Source organism: Rhipicephalus microplus, unplaced genomic scaffold (genome assembly GCF_043290135.1).
Source record: "Rhipicephalus microplus isolate Deutch F79 unplaced genomic scaffold, USDA_Rmic scaffold_401, whole genome shotgun sequence".
In the NCBI taxonomy this organism is placed as follows: domain Eukaryota; kingdom Metazoa; phylum Arthropoda; class Arachnida; order Ixodida; family Ixodidae; genus Rhipicephalus; species Rhipicephalus microplus.
Genome location: NW_027464965.1, coordinates 62,501 through 68,198, shown reverse-complemented (window position 1 = coordinate 68,198; position 5,698 = coordinate 62,501). Strand labels below are relative to the sequence as shown.

Here is a 5,698-nt window from a genome sequence, read left to right as displayed (position 1 = left end):
TGGGAGCCGCGCACGAAAGCGGCGTCGCGAGACGGCTTCGCGGTCGCTAGTCGCACGAGCTCGGCAACCGCGTCTGCCGGGGCGGAGTTCGGGACGCCGACGGCTAAGTGGGAACCGCCGCTCGGATGTTCGCCGTTTGTGGCCGAGTGAGTGCTGGCACTCCGGCGAAGCCAAACGGGGCCGATTCCGGCACGATATCGGCGTCTTTCTACGTGCTCGCCGGCGACCGTCGCACGAGTACGGCAAAGTGCGTCTGCCGGGGCGGGGTTTGCGACGCGTACGCAATAGTGAGAACCGTCGCTCGGATGTTCGTCGTCTTTCGCCGAGCCAGTGCTGGCAATCCGGCGAAGCCGAACGGAGCCGATTCGGGCACGATATCGGCGTCTTTCCACGTGCTCGCCGGCGACCGTCGCACGAGTACGGTAAACCGCGTCAGCCGGGGCGGAGTTCGGGACGCCGATGCGAAAGTGGGAAGCGCCGCTCGGATCTTCGCCGTTTTTGGAGGAGTCAGTGGCGGCACTCCGGTGAAGCCAAGGTGCGCCAATTCGCGCACGATATCGGCGTCTTTCGACGTGCCCGCCGGCCACCGTCGCACGAGTACGGCAAACCTCGTCTGCCGGGGCGGGGTTTGCGACGCCGACGCAAAAGTGGGAACCGCCGCTCGGATGTTCGCCGTTTTTGGCAGAGTGAGTGCTGGCACTCCGGCGAAGCGAAAGAGCGCGAATGCGCCCACGAAAGTGGCGTGTTTGGACGTGCTTGACGACGACCACCGCAGGAAAACGAAAAACCACGTCAGCCGGGGCGAGCGACCCATGGCGGTCTGGGTGCTTATCGCTGCTATTATAGGGGCACCCCGGCAGACGCAAAAAAAAAAAAAAATTTTTTTCGACATTCTTTTTTGCTCGTCGACCTCGGGTGACCCAGGTCGCAGTGGGAGCCGCGCACGAAAGCGGCGTCGCGAGACGGCTTCGCGGTCGCTAGTCGCACGAGCTCGGCAACCGCGTCTGCCGGGGCGGAGTTCGGGACGCCGACGGCTAAGTGGGAACCGCCGCTCGGATGTTCGCCGTTTGTGGCCGAGTGAGTGCTGGCACTCCGGCGAAGCCAAACGGGGCCGATTCCGGCACGATATCGGCGTCTTTCTACGTGCTCGCCGGCGACCGTCGCACGAGTACGGCAAAGTGCGTCTGCCGGGGCGGGGTTTGCGACGCGTACGCAATAGTGAGAACCGTCGCTCGGATGTTCGTCGTCTTTCGCCGAGCCAGTGCTGGCACTCCGGCGAAGCCGAACGGAGCCGATTCGGGCACGATATCGGCGTCTTTCCACGTGCTCGCCGGCGACCGTCGCACGAGTACGGTAAACCGCGTCAGCCGGGGCGGAGTTCGGGACGCCGATGCGAAAGTGGGAAGCGCCGCTCGGATCTTCGCCGTTTTTGGAGGAGTCAGTGGCGGCACTCCGGTGAAGCCAAGGTGCGCCAATTCGCGCACGATATCGGCGTCTTTCGACGTGCCCGCCGGCCACCGTCGCACGAGTACGGCAAACCTCGTCTGCCGGGGCGGGGTTTGCGACGCCGACGCAAAAGTGGGAACCGCCGCTCGGATGTTCGCCGTTTTTGGCAGAGTGAGTGCTGGCACTCCGGCGAAGCGAAAGAGCGTGAATGCGCCCACGAAAGTAGCGTATTTGGACGTGCTTGACGGCGACCGCCGCAGGAGTACGAAAAACCACGTCAGCCGGGGCGAGCGACCCACGGCGGTCTGGGTGCTTATCGCTGCTATTATAGGGGCACCCCGGCAGACGCAGAAAGAAAAAAAAAATGGGGACATGGCGTGCGTCACCGTGCGGCTTCGCAGCGTTGCCGAAGTCGCCGAGCCCTTCGACTGAGCCGAACGGCGGACAGGGAACGTTGGTCGGCCGTTCTAACCTGTCGGTGCCACGCCGAGACGTCGTTAAGGAAAACCGCGTCGTGGGCCTCTACGACGCCGTCGAGTCGTTGTACGTTTGGTGTCCAGCGTGTCGGCGGCGAGTAGCGGACACGTCGTTCACGACTTCGGTCTTTCGCAGTCGACGCGAACTTGCGGAGAGTCGTGGTGCCTCACGTTTTCGGCAGAAACCGCGGCGGAATTTTCCCGTGCGTGCGCGCACGACCTCGGTGCTGTGCCGTCAGCGTAGTGTTGCACAAACTCGTGGCCTACCCAAGGTGCGGTACGTTTGCGGCCGTATCCTCGGTGGGAATTTCGTGAGTAGGGTCGCAAATTCTACGACCTCGGCGGGTTTGAGAGCGACGTAGACTTGTGGCACGCTCAACATGCCACACGTTTCGGGGCACACCCGCGGTGAAATTTTCTCGAGTACGCTCGTATTAGGGCCCAAGGAGGTCTGGGTACTTATCGCTGCTATTATGTGGGGGTTCTCGTGAGCGGCGTACGCGAAAGCGACCGGGTGTCTGATATGCGGCGGGCTTCGGCCTCGTCAAGCGTGTCCTCGGGTCTGCTCCAGGGGAATCCACGGCAGTCGTCTGCAGCCTCATCCGCTTGATGCGTTAGGGGCTGGTTGTCGGACGGTGCCGTTTTACCACGATATCGAGGTGTGTTCCGTGTCGTCCTCGGGCGATTCAGATGCGAAAGCGCCGAAGACGCGGGCGTGACCCGTCGTCTGGCGGCTTTGCAGTCTCGGCTCCGTTGCTAGTTCCGGCCGGTCCACCGACAGTGCAGCGGGCTTGGGCAACCCGCACGGCGCGACCGAGTCGATGCAACGAAAAAGAGCGAGCATGAACGTGCTTCTTGCCGCACGGCTCCCACTCGTCTTTCGGGAAGGTTGTGCCGTAGCGAGCTCGAACGCCGTCATCTCGGAGTGCAAAATAAGCGTGTTGGGGCGCCTGAAGGTGGCCTCCGCCGCACACAGACTGCGTCCGGCCCGCCGAGGGCGAGGACGGACGCGCAGTCGAACGATTACCTGGTTGATCCTGCCAGTAATCATATGCTTGTCTCAAAGATTAAGCCATGCATGTCTAAGTACATGCCGAAATAAGGCGAAACCGCGAATGGCTCATTAAATCAGTTATGGTTCCTTAGATCGTTTCTTCCTACTTGGATAACTGTGGCAATTCTAGAGCTAATACATGCAGTGAGCCTGGAGCCCTTTGGGTAACGGGTGCTTTTATTAGACCAAGATCGATCGGGTTTCGGCCCGTATTGTGTGGTGACTCTGGATAACTTTGTGCTGATCGCATGGCCACGAGCCGGCGACGTTTCTTTCAAGTGTCTGCCTTATCAACTTTCGATGGTAGGTTACTTGCTTACCATGGTTGTTACGGGTAACGGAGAATCAGGGTTCGATTCCGGAGAGGGAGCCTGAGAAACGGCTACCACATCCAAGGAAGGCAGCAGGCGCGCAAATTACCCACTCCCGGCACGGGGAGGTAGTGACGAAAAATAACAATACGGGACTCTTTTGAGGCCCCGTAATTGAAATGAGTACACTCTAAATCCTTTAACGAGGATCAATTGGAGGGAAAGTCTGGTGCCAGCAGCCGCGGTAATTCCAGCTCCAATAGCGTATACTAAAGCTGCTGCGGTTAAAAAGCTCGTAGTTGGATCTCAGTTCCAGACGAGTAGTGCATCTACCCGATGCGACGGCTCGGACTGAACATCATGCCGGTTCTTTCTTGGTGCACTTCATTGTGTGCCTCGAGATGGCCGGTGCTTTTACTTTGAAAAAATTAGAGTGCTCAACGCAGGCGAGTCGCCTGAATAAACTTGCATGGAATAATAGAACAAGACCTCGTTTCTGTTCTGTTGGTTTTTGGAATACGAGGTAATGATTAAGAGGGACGGACGGGGGCATTCGTATTGCGGCGCTAGAGGTGAAATTCTTGGACCGTCGCAAGACGAACTACTGCGAAAGCATTTGCCAAGAATGTTTTCATTGATCAAGAACGAAAGTCAGAGGTTCGAAGGCGATCAGATACCGCCCTAGTTCTGACCATAAACGATGCCAACCAGCGATCCGCCTGAGTTACTCAAATGACTCGGCGGGCAGCTTCCGGGAAACCAAAGTATTTGGGTTCCGGGGGAAGTATGGTTGCAAAGCTGAAACTTAAAGGAATTGACGGAAGGGCACCACCAGGAGTGGAGCCTGCGGCTTAATTTGACTCAACACGGGAAAACTTACCCGGCCCGGACACTGGGAGGATTGACAGATTGAGAGCTCTTTCTTGATTCGGTGGATGGTGGTGCATGGCCGTTCTTAGTTGGTGGAGCGATTTGTCTGGTTAATTCCGATAACGAACGAGACTCTAGCCTATTAAATAGGTGCGGGGTTCCCAGCACCTTACAACCTTCTTAGAGGGACAAGCGGCTCCTAGCCGCACGAAACAGAGCAATAACAGGTCTGTGATGCCCTTAGATGTCCGGGGCCGCACGCGCGCTACACTGAAGGAAGCAGCGTGTCTTTATCCCTGTCTGAAAAGACTGGGTAACCCGTGGAACTTCTTTCGTGATTGGGATAGGGGCTTGCAATTGTTCCCCTTGAACGAGGAATTCCCAGTAAGCGCGAGTCATAAGCTCGCGTTGATTACGTCCCTGCCCTTTGTACACACCGCCCGTCGCTACTACCGATTGAATGATTTAGTGAGGTCTTCGGACCGATGTCCGGCGCGGCCTTTCGGTTGCGCCGGTCTGTTGGAAAGATGACCAAACTTGATCATTTAGAGGAAGTAAAAGTCGTAACAAGGTTTCCGTAGGTGAACCTGCGGAAGGATCATTAACGGATTGTGAAGGGTGAGCGCCTCAGCTGCGTCTGCGCCCGACACTTTCTGCCGCTGACCCCGTTTGGACGCGGGGTCGGCTTTTCCCCACGGGGCTGCCTGAATGTGGAGCGGCACCCCGTGACAAATTGTTGCGCCCAGCGGACGCCAACACCGCGACCTTGGACGGTCGGCCAGGTGGCGGACGCGGGTACAAACGGCGCAACGCACTCATAGGTCGGCTTTCGACCCGCCACTGCACCGTGGCTCGAAGCGCTCGAAATGCGCGACCCGACCGCTGCGGGACCGCCTAGTACTGTAAACAGGAGCGGCGGAGCGCGAACGGCGAGTCGTGGTTACGTCGGTAGAAGGCGAGGCTGCGCGTTCCCGAAACGCCAGCCGAGTGCCCTCCCGACCGTTCGAGCGTGCAAGAACGAGACCCGACAATCGCGCGGCGACTGCCAAGTACGAGAGGAACGGCACAAGCGTCGGCGGTCGGTCAAGGAACTGGCGATGTGACGGGTCCGCTGTGCACCAGTGCATACCGTCCCGCCGTCCGCGGCAAGCGCCTCCGCGTCCTCGGGTGACGGAGGCTGCCGGTCGGTTCTTGCAGGCGAGGGATCTCGCTGGCACCGGTTCGCGTTGACGCGCGGCCGGTCATGGCACGGCGATGCGACGGCCGAGGTGCGCAGTACTCGATGGAGGAACCGCACGCTCCGATGACCGTCCCGCCCTCCGCGGCGTATGCGTACCGACCGTAATGGTTGCAGCAGCGCCGGCCGGCTTTTGAATTCGCCACACGAAACACGGTGCGAGATCGCGGTTAGGGGAGCGTCGACGTTGCCAGGCGTTTTGCTTGCTGCCGAGGGAAAGGCGGCACGGCCACGTCGCGCTCGTCGCGATTAGCGGGTCTGCGCGCTTTGGGAAGGTGCCGCAACGACTTGCCGAAAGAGGAAG

General features: G+C 59.5%; 1 non-coding gene across 1 annotated transcript; it reads left to right on the top strand.

Moving 5' to 3' along the window:
• Window positions 1-2,946: 2,946 nt before the first annotated feature.
• On the top strand, window positions 2,947-4,761 carry LOC142794342 (small subunit ribosomal RNA). The gene has a single exon (XR_012892267.1). It is a non-coding gene; the product is annotated as a small subunit ribosomal RNA (ribosomal RNA).
• Window positions 4,762-5,698: the final 937 nt, after the last annotated feature.